Source organism: Carcharodon carcharias, chromosome 17, assembly GCF_017639515.1.
Source record: "Carcharodon carcharias isolate sCarCar2 chromosome 17, sCarCar2.pri, whole genome shotgun sequence".
NCBI classification, from domain to species: Eukaryota; Metazoa; Chordata; class Chondrichthyes; order Lamniformes; family Lamnidae; genus Carcharodon; species Carcharodon carcharias.
This window is the reverse complement of record NC_054483.1, coordinates 11,066,354-11,081,158: the sequence shown is the minus strand read 5'-3', so window position 1 is coordinate 11,081,158 and position 14,805 is coordinate 11,066,354.

Genomic DNA, 14,805 nt, shown 5'->3' with positions numbered 1-14,805 from the left:
ACTCAGATACTGTACACAGTTGCTGTGTCCTCTGTGTGTACCCGGATACTGCACCCAGTCGTTGTGCCCTGTGTCTGTACAGATACAGTACACAATTGTTGTGTCCTGTGTATGTGCTCGAAAACTGCACACAGTTGATGTGTCATGTGTGTGTATTCAGATACTGTACACAGTTGTGTCCTGAGTGTGCTCAGATACTGTACACGTTGTTGTGTCCTGTGTGTTTACTCAGATACTGTACACAATTGTTGTGTCTTGTGTGTGTACACAAAAACTGAACACAGTTGTTGTATCCTATGTGTGTGCTCAGATACTGTACATACTTGTTGTGTCCTATGTGCCTGCTCAGATACTGTACACAGTTGTTGTGTCCTGTGTGTGTGCTCAGATACTGTACACAGTTGTGTCCTGAGTTTGCTCAGATACTGTACACGGTTGTTGTGCCCTTTTTGTGTACTAATATACTGTACACACTTGTTGTTGTATGTGTGTGTGCACTCAAATACGGTACATAGTTGTGTGTGCGTGTGTACTCCGATACTGTACACAGTTGTTGTGTCCTGAGTCTGTGTGCTCAGATAGGGTACACAGTTGTTGTGTCCTGTTTTTGTCTGCTTAGTTACTGTACACAGATGTTGTCTCCTGTGTGTATACTCAGATACTGTACGCAGTTGTTGTGTCCTGTGTTTGTGTACTCAGAAACTTTAGACAATTGTTGCAACTTGTGTGTGTGCTCAGATACTGTGCGCAGTTGTGTCCAGTGTTTGTACTCAGATTGTGCTCCCATTGTTGTGTCCTGTGTCTGTACAGATACTGTACACATTTTGTTGTGTCCTGTGTGTGTACTCAGATACTGTATAAAGTTGTGTCCTGACTGTGCTCAGACACTGTACACGGTGTTGTTGTCTGTGTGCCTGCTCATATACTGTACACAGTTGTTGTAACCTCTGTGTGTGTTCAGATAATGTATATAGTTGTTGTGTCCTGTATGTGTACTCAGATACTGTGCACAGTTTTTCTGTCCTGTGTGTGCTCTCAGATACTACACACATTTGTTATGTCTTATGTTAGTGTACTCAGATACTGTACACAGTTGCTGTGTCCTGTGTGTGTACCCGGATACTGCACCCAGTCGTTGTGTCCTGTGTCTGTACAGATACCGTACACAATTGTTGTGTCCTGTGTATGTGCTCGAAAACTGCACACAGTTGATGTGTCATGTGTGTGTATTCAGATACTATACACAGTTGTGTCCCGAGTGTGCTCAGATACTGTACACGTTGTTGTGTCCTGTTTGTTTACTCAGATACTGTACACAATTGTTGTGTCTTGTGTGTGTACACAAATGCTGTACACAGTTGTTGTATCCTCTGTTTGAGCTCAGATACTGTACATATTTGTTGTGTCCTATGTGCCTGTTCAGATACTGTACACAGTTGTTGTGTCCTGTTTGTGTGCTCAGATACTGTACACAGTTGTTGTGTCCTGTGTGTACGCATATACTGTACACTGTTCCTGTGTCCTTTGAGTGTACACACATACTGTAAACAAATGTTGTATCCTGTGTGTGTGCTGTGATACTGTACACAGTTGTTGTGTCCTGTGTTTGTGCTAAGATACCGTACACAGTTTTGTCCAGAGTGTGTGTACTCAGAAATTGTTCACAGTTATTCTGTGCTGTGTGCACTCACTTACTACAAACATTTGTTATGTCTTGTGTTAGTGTACTCAGATACTTTACACAGTTGTTCTGTCTTCTGTGTGTTCCCAGTTACTGTAGACTGTCATTGTGTCCTGTGTCTGTACAGATACAGTACACAGTTGTTGTGTCCTGTGTATGTGCTCAGATACGGCAAACAGTTGATGTGTCCTGTGTGTGTATTCAGATAGTGTACACAGTTATGTCCTGTGTGTGATCAGATACTGTACACGGTTGTTGTGTCCTGTATGTGTACTCAGATACTGTACACAATTGTTGTGTCTTTTGTGTGTACACAAACACGTACACAGTTGTTGTATCCTGTGTGCGTATTCAATACTGTACATATTTTTTGTTTCCTGTGTGCCTGCTCAGATACTGTACACAATTGTTGTGTCCTGAGTGTGTGCTCAGATACTGTACACAGTTGTTTTATTCTTTGTGTACACATATACTGTACACTGTTCCTGTGTCCTGTGAGTTTACACACATACAGTAAACAAATGTTGTATCCTGTGTGTGTGCTCCAATACTGTACACAGTTTTTGTGTCCAGTGTGTGCACTCACATACTGTACACAGTTGTATCCTGAGTTTGCTCAGGTGCTGTACAAAGTTGTGTCCTGAGTGTGCTCAGATACTGTGCATGGTTGTTATGTCCTGTGTGTGTACTCAGATACTGTACACAGCGGTCGTGTACTGTGTGTGTACTGAGATAATGTACGCAGTTGTGCGTGTGTCCAGAGTGTAAGTACACAGGTAGTGTACACCGTTGTTGTGTCCTCTGTCTGTACTCAGCTACTGTACACAGTTGTTGTGCCCTTTGTGTGTACTCAGATACTTTATACAGTTGTGTCCTGTGTGTATACAGATACTGTAAACAGTTGTGTTTGTGTACTCAGATACTGTACACAGTTGCTGTGTCCTGTGTTTGTACACGGATGCTGTACACAATTGTTTGTCTGATGTGTGCACTCAGAAACTGTACACAGTTGTTGTGTCCTGTATGTGTACTCAGATACTGTAGACAGGTGTTGCATCCTGTTTGTGCGATCAGATACTGTACACAGTTGTGTCTTGTGTGTGCTCAGATACTGTACAAACTTGTGTCCTGTGTGTGTCTGCTCAAATACAGTACACAGTTGTTGTGTCCTGTGTGTGTACTCAGGTACTGTACACAGTTGTTGCATCTTGTGTGTGTGCTCAGATACAGTACACAATTGTTGCGTCCTGTGTATGTGCTGAGATATTGCACACAGTTGACGTGTCCTGTGTGTGTATTCAGATTCTGTACACAGTTGTGTCCTGAGTTTGCTCAGACGCTGTACACGGTTTGGTGTCCTGTGTGTGTACTCAGATACTGTGCACAATTGTTGTGTCTTGTGTGTGTACACAATTACTGTACACAGTTGTATCCTGTGTGTGTGCTCAGATACTGTACATATTTGTTGTGTCCTGCGTGCCTGCTCAGATACTGTACACGTTTCTTGTGTCCTTTGTGTGTGCTCAGATACAGTACACAGTTGTCGTGTCCTGTGAGTTTACCCACATACAATAAACAAATGTTGTATCCTGTGTTTGTGCTCCGATAATATACACAGTTGTTGTGTCTTGTGTGTGTACTCACATACTGTACACAGTTATGTCCTGAGTGTGCTCAGATACTGGACACGGTTGATGTGTCCTGTGTGTGTACTCAGATACTGTACACAGCTGTCGTGTACTGTGTGTGTACTGAGATACTGTACACAGTTGTGCGTGTGTCCAGAGTGTGTGTACAGAGATACTGTACACAGTTGTAGTGTCCTGCGTGTGTACTAATATACAGTACACAGTTGTTGTTTCCTGTATGCGTACACAGATACTGTACACAGCTGTCATGTACTGTGTGTGTACTGAGATACTCTACACAGTTGTGCGTGTGTCCAGAGTGTGTGTACACAGCTACTGTACACAGTTGTTGTGTCCTGCGTGTGTACTCATATACATTACACCGTTGTTGTGTCCTTTGTATTTACTCAGATATTTTATACAGTAGTTGTGCCTTGTGTGTACACAGTTACTGTAAACAGTTCTGTTTGTTTACTCAGATACTGTACACAGTTGCTGTGTCCTCTGTCTGTACACAGATGCTGTACAAAGTTGTTGTGTCCTGTCTTTTCTCAGATAAAGTTCACAGTTGTTGCCACCTGACTGTGTCCACAGATCCTGTACACAGTTCTGTGTGTGTGTGTCATCAGATATTGTTCACATTTGTGTGTGTGTCCTGTGTGTGTACACAGATACTGCACAAGGTTGTGTCCTATGTGTGTACTCAGATACTCTACACAGTTATTGTGTCCTGTGTGGTTATTCAGATACTGTTCACAGTTGCTGTGTCCTGTGTGTGTACTCAGATACTTTAGACAGTTGTTGTGTGTGATTGTGCACTCAGATACTGTGCATAGTTGTGTGTGTTTGAGTGTACTCAGATACTGTACACAGTTGTTGTGTCCTGTATCTGTGTGCTCAGATACGGTACATAGTTGCTGTATCCAGTGTGTTTGCTCAGATACTTTACACAATTGTTGTGTCCTGTGTGTGTGCAGTCAGATATTTTACACAGTTGTTGTGTCCTGTGTCGGTACTCAGATATTATACAAAATTGTTGCATCCTGTGTGTCTTGTGTGTGCTTTGATATTGTGCACAGTTGTTGTGTCCTGAGTGTATCTGCTCAGATACTGTACACGGTTGTTGTGTCCTGTGTGTATACTCAGATACTGTACACAGTTGTTGTGTCCAGTGTGTGCACTCAGATATTGTAGACAGTTGTTGCATCTTGTGTGTGTGCTCAGATACTGTACACAGTTGCTGTATCCTGTGATTGTAGTCAGATTCTGTATCCATAGTTGTGTCCTGTGTCTGTACAGATACTGTAGACAGTTGTGTCCTGAGTGTGCTCATATACTGTACACGGTTGTTGTGGGCTGTGTGTGTACTCATATACTGTGCAAAGTTGTTGTATCCTGTGTGTGTGCTCTGATAATGTACATAGTTGTTGTGTCCTATTTGTGTGCTCAGATACTGCACACAGTTGCTGTGTCCAGTTTGGGTGCTTAGATACCGTACACAGTTGTTTTGTCCTCTGTGTGTACTCAGATACTGCTCACAGTTTTTTTGTCCTGTGTGTGCAGTCAGATACTACACACATTTGTTTTGTCTTGTTTTAGTGTACTCAGACACTGTACACAGTTGTTGTATCCTGTGTGTGTACCCAGAAACTGTACACAGTCGTTGTGTCCTGTGTCTGCACAGATACAGAGCACAGTTGTTGTGTCCTCTGTACGTGCTCAGATACTGCACACAGTTGATGGGTCCTGTGTGTGTATTCAGATACTGTACACAGTTCTGTCCTGAGTGTGCTCAAATACTGCACACGGTTGTTGTGTCCTGTGTGTGAACTCAGATACTGTACACAACTGTTGTGTCCTGTGTGTGTACACAAATACTGTACACAGTTGTTGTATCCTGTGTGTGTGCTCAAATACTGTACATTTTTGTTGTGTCCTGTGTGTGTACTCAGATACTGTACTCAGCTGTTGTGTCCTGTGTGTGTGCTCCGATACTGTACACAGTTGTTGTGTCCTGTGTGTGTACTCACATACTGTACACAGTTGTGTCCTGAGTGTGCTCAGGTACTGTTCAAAGTTGTGTCCTGAGTTTGCTCAGATATTGTACATGGTTGTTGTGTCCTGTGTGTGTACTCAGATACTGTTCACAGCTGTCGTGTACTGTGTGTGTACTGAGATAGTGTACACAGATGTGCGTGTGTCCAGAGTATGTGTACACAGATAATGCACACAATTGTTGTGTCCTGCGTGTGTTTTCATATACAGTATAAATTTGTTGTGTCCTGTGTGTATACACAGATACTGTACACAGCTGTCGTGTACTGTGTGTGTACTCAGATACTGTACACAGTTGTGCTTGTGTCCAGGGAGTGTGCACACAGATAATGTACACAGTTGTTGTGTCCTGTGTGTGTATCCAGGCAATGTACACAGTTGTGTGTATGTATTGTGTGTGTGTACAGAGATGCTGTATACAGTTGTTGTGTCTTGTGTGTACGCAGATAATGTACACCGTTGTGTGTGTGTACTTGGATCCTGTACAAAGTTGCTGTGTCCGGTCTCTGTATACAGATACTGTACACAGTTGTTGTGTCCTGTCTGTTCTCAGATAATTATCACAGTTGTTGTCTTTTGTGTGTGTACACAGTTCTATGTGCGTGTGTAATCGGATATTGTTCACGGTTTTCTGTGTGTGTCCTGTGTGTGTACACAAATACTGCACACAGTTGTGTCCTATGTGTGTACTCAGAAACTCTACGCAGCTGTTTTTTCCTGGGTGTGTACTCAGATACTGTAGACAGTTGTGTGTGTGTGTGCACTCAGATATGGTACATACTTGTGTGTGTGTGTACTCAGATATTGTACACAGTTGTTCTGTCCTTAGTTGGTGAGCTCAGATACGGTACAAAGTTGTTTTGTCCTGTGTGTCTGTTCAGAAACTGTACATAGTTGTAGTGTTCGGTGTGTCTGCTCAGAAACTGTAACAGTTGTTGTGTCCTGTGTGTACACAAATTCTGTACTCAGTTGTATCCTGTGTGTGTACTCAGATACTGTACATAGTTGTTCTGTCCCGTGTGTGTACTCAGATACTGTACACATTTGTTGTGTCCTGTGTCTGTACACATACTGTACACAGTCATTGTGTCCTGTGTGTGTGCTCAGATATTGTACACAGTTATGTCCTGTGTGTGTACTCAGATACTGTTCAGTTTTTTCCTGAGTGTGCTCAGATACTGTACGCAGTTTTTGTGTCCTGTGTGTGTACTCAGATACTGTACACATTTGTTGTATCCTTTGTGTGTGTTCAGATACTGTACATAGTTGTTGTGTCCTTTGTGTGTACTCAATTACTGTACACAGTTGTTCTGTCCTGTGTTTGTGCTCAGAAAGAGTATACATTTGCTTGTCCTGTGTGCCTGCTCAGATACTGTACACAGTTGTTGTGCCTTTTGTGTGTACTTAGATACTGTTAACCGTTGTGTGTGTGTACTCAGATACTGTACAAAGTTGCTGTGTCCGGTCTGTGTATACAGATACTGTACACAGTTGTTGTGTCCTGTGTGTTCTCAGATAATGATCACAGTTGTTGACTTCTGTGCGTGTACAGAGATCTTGAACACAGTTCTATGTGTGTGTGTAATCAGATATTATTCACAGTTCTGTGTGTGTCCTGTGTGTGTACACAAATACTGCACACAGTTGTGTCCTATGCGTGTACTCAGATACTCTACACAGTTGCTTTTTCCTGTGTGGGCACTCAGATACTGTACACACTTGTTGTGCACTGTGTGTGCACTCAGATACTGTAGACAATTGTGTGTGTGTGTACTCAGATACGGTACATAGTTGTGTGTGCTTGTGTGTACACAAATACTGTACACAGTTGTTGTGTCCTTTTGTCTGTGTGCTCAGGTACGTTACAAAGTTGTTGTGTCCTGTGTGTCTGCTCAGATACGGTACACAGTTGTTGCATCCTATGTGTCTGTGCATACACAGATAGTGTACACAGTTGTTGTATCCTGTGTGTGTCTGCTGATATACTGTACACAATTGTTGTGTCCTGTGTTTATACAAAGATACTATACACAGTTGTGGTGTCCTATGTGTGTACTCAGATACTGTACACAGTTGTATCCTTTGTGTGTGTTCAGATACTGTACATAGTTGTTGTGTCCTGTGTGTGTACTCAGATTCCGTGCACAGTTGTTGTGTCCTGTGTTTGTGCTCAGAAACCGTACACATTTGCTTGTCCTGTGTGCCTGCTCAGATACTGTACACCGTTGTTGTGTCCTGTGTGTGCACTTAGATACTGTTAACCGTTGTGTGTGTGTACTCAGATACTGTACAAAGTTGCTGTGTCCTGTCTGTGTATACAGAAACTGTACACAGTTGTTGTGTCCTGTGTGTTCTCAGATAATGATCACAGTTGTTGTCTTCTGTGTGTGTACACAGATCTTGTACATAGTTCTATGTGTGTGTGTAATCAGATATTGTGTGTGTCCTGTGTGTGTACACAAATACTGCACACAGTTGTGTCCTATGTGTGTACTCAGATACTCTACACAGTTGTTTTTTTTTTCCTGTGTGGGCACTCAGATACTGTACATACTTGTTGTGTCCTGTGTGTGTACTCAGATACTGCAGACAGTTGTGTGTGTGTGTACTCAGATACAGTACATAGTTGTGTGTGAGTGTGTGTACACAGATACTGTACACAGTTGTTCTGTCCGTAGTCTGTGTGCACAGATAGGGTACACAGTTATTGTGTCCTGTGTGTCTGCTCAGATACTGTACATAGTTGTTGCATCCTGTGTGACTGTGCGTACATTGATAGTGTACACAGTTGTTGTCTCCTGTGTGTGTCTGCTGAGATACTGTACACAATTGTTGTGTCCTGTGTGTATACACAGATACTATACACAGTTGTTGTGTCCTATGTGTGTACTCAGATACTGTACACAGTTGTTGTGTTCTTTGTGTGTACTCAGATAATGTTGACAGCAGTTGCATCATGTGTGTGTGCTCAGATACTGTACACAGTTGTTGTGTCTTGTGTGTGCTCAGATAATGTACACAGCTGTTGTGTCCTGTGTGTTTCTGATCACATACTGTACACAGTTGTTGTGTCCTGTGTGTGTACTCAGATTCTGTACACAGTTGTTGTGTCCTTTGAGTGTACTCAGATACTGTTCACAGTTGTTCTACCCTGTGTGTGCACTAAGATACTGTACACAGTTGTTATGTTTTGTGTTAGTGTACTCAGATACTGTATCCAGTTGTTGTGTCTTGTGTGTGTGCTCCGATACTGTACACAGTTAATGTGTCATGTGTGTGTATTCAGCAACTGAACACAGTTTTGTCCTGAGTGTGCTCAGATACTGTACTCGGTTGTTGTGTCTTGTGCATGTATTTAGATACGGTTCAGAGTTGTTATGTCCTGTGTGTGTACACCAATACTGTACTCAGTTATATGCTGTGTGTGTGCTCAGATACTGTTCACAGTTGTTCTACCCTGTGTGTGCACTAAGATACTGTACACAGTTGTTATGTTTTGTGTTAGTGTACTCAGATACTGTATCCAGTTGTTGTGTCCTGTGTGTGTACTCAGATACTTTATACGTTTGTTGTGTCCTGTGCCTGTAAAGATACTGTACACAGTTGTGTCCTGTGTGTGTGCTCAAATATTGTACACAGTTGTTGTATCATGTGTGTGTACTCAGATACTGTTCACAGTTGTGTCCTGAGTATGCTCAGATACTGTATGCAGTTTTTGTGTCCTGTGTATGTACTCAGATACGGTACACAATTGTTGTGTCCTCTGTGTGTACACAAATACTGTACACAGTTGTTGTATGCTTTGTGTGTGTTCAGATTCTGTACATATTTATTGTGTCCTGTGTGTGTACTCAGATACTATACACAGTTGTGTCCTGTGCGTGTGATCAGAACTAGTGCACATTTGCTTTGTCCTGCGTGCCTGCTGAGATACTGTACACAGTTGTTGTGTCCTCTGTGTGTACTCAGATACTGTATACAGTTGTTGTGTCTTGTGTGTACACAGATACTGTACACCGTTGTGTGTGTGTACTTAGATACTGTACAAAGTTGCTGTGTCCTGTCTGTGTATAAAGATACTGTACACAGTTGCGTCCTGTCTGCTCTCAGATAATGATCACAGCTGTTGTCTTCTGTGTTTGTACACAGTACTATGTGTGTGTGTAATCAGATATTTTTCAAAGGTTTCTGTGTGTGTCCTGTGTGTGTACACAAATACTGCACACAGTTGTCTCCTCTGTGTGTACTCAGATACTGTACACAGTTGTGTGTGTGTGTACTCAGATACTCTACACAGTTGTTATATCCTGTGTCTTTGTGATCAAATACTGTACACTATTGTTGTGTCCTATGTGTGAACTCAGATACTGTACAATGTTATAGTGTCCTGTGTGTGTACACGGATACAGTTGTTCTGTCCTGTGTGTACTCAGAAACTGTACACGGCTGTTGTGTCCTGTGTATGTGCTCAGATAATGTACACAGTTGTTGTGTCCTCTGTCTGTCCTCAGATACCCTAAACAATTGTTGTGTCCTGTGTGTGTGCTCAGATACAGTACACAGTTTTTGTGTCCAGTGTCTGTACTCAGATACTGTACACAGTTGTTGTATCTTGTGTGTGCACACTGATACTATATACAGTTGTTGTGTCCTCTGTGTCTATTCAGATACTCTATACAGTTGTCTAGTCCTGTGTGTGTACTCAGATACTGTATACAGCTGCTGTGTCCTGTGTCTGTGCTCAGATACTGTATAAATTTGTTTTGTCAGATGTGTGTACTCAGATTCTGTACACAGTTGTTGTGTCCTGTGTGTGTACTCAGATACTGTGTGTAATTGTTTTATCCTATATGTGTACTCAGATAACGCACAGAGTTGCTTTGTCCTGTGTGTACACACCAGTACTGTACACAGTTGTGTGTGTGTGTACTCAGATACTCGACACAGTTGTTATATCCTGTGTCTTTGTGACCAAATACTGTGCGCTATTGTTGTGTCCTATGTGTGAACTCAGATACTGTACAATGTTATAGTGTCCTGTGTGTGTACACGGAAACTTTAAACAGTTGTTCTGACCTGTGTGTTCTCAGAAACTGTACACAGTTGTTTTGTCCTGTGTATGTGCTCAGATAAAGTACACAGTTGTTGTGTCCTCTGTCTGTCCTCAGTTACCCTAAACAATTGTTGTGTCCTGTGTGCGTGCTCAGATACGGTACACAGTTTTTGTGTCCAGTGTCTGTACTCAGATACTGTACACAGTTGTTGTGTCCTCTGTGTCTACTCAGATACTCTATACAGTTATCTAGTCCTGTGTGTGTACTCAGATACTGTATACAGCTGCTGTGTCCTGTGTCTGTGCTCAGATACTGTACAAAGTTGTTATGTCATATGTGTGAACTCAGATCCTGTACAGAGTTGTTGTGTCCTGTGTCTGTACTCAGATACTGTGTGTAATTGTTTTATCCTATGTGTGTACTCAGATAATGCACAGAGTTGCTTTGTCCGGTGTGTACACACAAGTACTGTGCACAGTTGTGGTGACTTTGTTTGTGTACTCAGATACTGTACACAATTGTTGTATGCTGTGTGTGTACTCAGATACTGTACACAGTGGTAGTGTCCCCTGTGTGTATTCAGACACAATGTACAGATACCTTGTCCTGTGTATGTACTCAGGTACTGTACATAGTTGTGTGTGTTCTGTGTGTGTGTACACATATACTGTACACAATTGTTGTGTCCTGTGTGTGTACTCAGACACTGTAGACAGTTTGTGTGTGTGTGTGTGTGTGCACTCAGAAACTGTATAGAGCTGTTTTGTCTTTTGTGTGTACACAGACACTGGACACTTTTGTGTGTGTGTTCTCATATAATGTACGCCATTTATTTTCCATGTGTGTACACAGACACTGTACATATTTGTTGTGCCCATTATGTCTACTCAGAAATTGTACAAAGTTCCTGTGTCCTGTGTGTGTACACAGATACTGTACACTGTCGTGTGTGTGTGTGTGTACACATATACTGTACACAGTTGTTATGTCCTGTGTGTGCACAACAAATACTGTACACAGTTGTTGGGTCCTGTGTGTGTACTCAGATACTGTACACAGTTGTTTTGTCCTGTTTGAGAATACAGATACTGTACATATTTGTGTGTGTGTACTCTGATACTGTACACAGTTGTTGTGTCCTGTGTCTAATCTCAGATACTGTACACAGTTTTTCTGTGTTGTGTGTGTACTCAGGTACTGTACATAGTTGTAATTTCCTGTGTCTACTCAGATACTGTACACGGTTGTTGCGCCCTGTATGTGTGTACTCAGATACTGTACACAGTTTTTGTGTCCTGTGTGTGTACTCAATACAGTACACAGTTGTTGTATCCTGTGTGTGTACACAGATAATGTATACAGTTGTTGTGTCCACCGTGCATACTCAGATACTGTACACAGTTGTATTGTCCTGTGTGTGTACTCAGATACTGTACACAGTTGTTGTGTCTTGTGTGTGTGCTCAGATACTGTACACAGTTGTTGTGACCTCTGTGTGTATTCAGATACTGTACACAGTTGTTGTGTCCTGTGTGTGTACTCATGTACTGTAGACATTTGTAGTGTCCTCTGTGTGTATTCAGACACTGTATACAGATATCCTGTCCTCTGTGTGTACTCAGGTACGGTACACAGTTGTGTGTGTTCTATGTGTGTGCTCAGATACTGTACACAGTTGTTATATCCTGTTTGATAATACAGATACTGTACACAGTTGTGTGTGTGTACACTCTGATACTGTAAACAGCTGTTGTGTCCTGTGTCTGTACTCAGATACTGTACCCAATTTTTCTGTGTTGTGTGTACTCAGGTACTGTGCACAGTTGTAATTTCCTGTGTCTACTCAGTTACTGTACACGGTTGTTGTGTCCTGTGAGTGTGCTCAGATACTGTACACCGTTTTGTGTCCTGTGTATGTACTCAGACATTATACACAGTTGTTGTGTCCTGTGTGCGAAATCAGATATGGTACACAGTTGTTGTGTCCTGTGTGTGCGCTGAGATACTGTACACAGTTGCGGTGTCCTCTGTGTGTAGTCAGATACTGTACACAGTTGTTGTGTCCTGTGTGTGTACTCATGTACTGTACACAGTTTTTGTGTCCTCTGTCTGTCCTCAGATACCCTAAACAATTGTTGTGTCCTGTGTGCGTGCTCAGATACAGTACACAGTTTTTGTGTCCAGTGTCTGTACTCAGATACTGTACACAGTTGTTGTGTCCTGTGTGTGCACTCAGATACTGTACACAGTTGTTCTATCTTGAGTGTGCACACAGATACTATAAACAGTTGTTGTGTCCTCTGTGTCTACTCAGATACTCGATACAGTTGTCTAGTCCTGTTTGTGTACTCAGATACTGTATACAGCTGCTGTGTCCTGTGTCTGTGCTCAGATAATGTACAAAGTTGTTTTGTCATATGTGTGTACTCAGATACTGTACACAGTTGTTGTGTCCTGTGTCTGTACTCAGATACTGTGTGTAATTGTTTTATCCTATGTGTGTACTCAGATAATGCACAGAGTTGCTTTGTCCTGTGTTTACACACCAGTACTGTACACAGTTGTGTGTGTGTGTACTCAGATACTCTACACAGTTGATATATCCTGTCTCTTTGTGATCAAATACTGTGCACTATTTTTGTGTCCTATGTGTGAACTCAGATACTGTAGAATATTATAGTGTCCTGTGTGTGTACGCGGATACTTTAAACAGTTGTTCTGTCCTGTGTGTACTCAGAAACTGTACACAGTTGTTGTGTCCTGTGTATGTGCTCAGATAATGTACACAGTTGTTGTGTCCTCTGTCTGTCCTCAGATACCCTAAACAATTGTTGTGTCCTGTGTGTGTGCTCAGATACGGTACACAGTTTTTGTGTCCAGTGTCTGTACTCAGATACTGTACACAGTTGTTGTGTCCTGTGTGTGCACACCAGTACTGTACACAGTTGTGGTGACTTTGTTTGTGTACTCAGATACTATACACAGTTGTTGTATCCTGTGTGTGTACTCAGATACTGTACACAGTTGTAATGTCCCCTGTGTGTATTCAGACACAATATACAGATATCTTGTCCTGTGTATGTACTCAGGTACTGTACACAGTTGTGTGTGTTCTGTGAATGTGTACACATATACTGTACACATTTGTTGTGTCCTGTGTGTGTACTCAGATACTGTAGACAGTTTGTGTGTGTGTGCGTGTGCACTCAGAAACTATATAGAGTTGTTTTGTCTTTTGTGTGTACACAGACACTGTACACAGTTGTGTATGTGTTCTCATATACTGTACGCCATTTTTTTCCCATGTGTGTACACAGATACTGTACATATTTGTTGTGCCCATTGAGTCTACTCAGAAATTGTACAAAGTTCCTGTGTCCTGTGTGTGTACACATATACTGTACACAGTCGTGTGTGTGTGTGTGTACACAGATACTGTACACAGTTGTTATGTCCTGTGTGTGCACAACAAATACTGTACACAGTTGTTGGGTCCTGTGTGTGCACTCAGATACTGTACACAGTTGTTTTGTCTTGTTTGAGAATACAGATACTGTACATATTTGTGTGTGTGTGTACTCTGATACTGTACACAGTTGTTGTGTCCTGTGTCTGTACTCAGATACTGTAAACAGTTTTTCTGTGTTGTGTGTGTACTCAGGTTCTGTACACAGTTGTAATTTCCTGTGTCTACTCAGATACTGTACACGGCTGTTGCGCCCTGTATGTGTGTTCAGATACTTTACACAGTTTTTGTGTCCTATGTGTGTACTCAGATACTGTACACAGTTGTTGTGTCCTGTGTGTGTACTCAGATACAGTACACAGTTGTTGCATCCTGTGTGTGTACACAGATACTGTACAAAGTTGTTGTGTCCTCCGTGCATACTCAGATACTGTTTACAGTTGTATTGTCCTGTGTGTGTACTCAGATACTGTACACAGTTGTTGTGTCCTGTGTGTGTGCTCAGATACTGTACACAGTTGTTGTCTCCTCTGTGTGTATTCAGATACTGTACACAGTTGTTGAGTCCTGTGTGTGTACTCATGTACTGAACACAGTTGTTGTGTCCTCTGTCTGTCCTCAGATACCCTAAACAATTGTTGTGTCCTGTGTGCGTGCTCAGATACGGTACACAGTTTTTGTGTCCAGTGTCTGTACTCAGATACTGTACACAATTGTTGTGTCCTATGTGTGCACTCAGATACTGTACACAGTTGTTGTATCTTGTGTGTGCATACAGATACTATAAACAGTTGTTGTGTCCTCTGTGTCTACTCAGATACTCTATACAGTTATCTAGTCCTGTGTGTGTACTCAGATACTGTATACAGCTGCTGTGTCCTGTGTCTGTGCTCAGATACTGTACAAAGTTGTTATGTCATA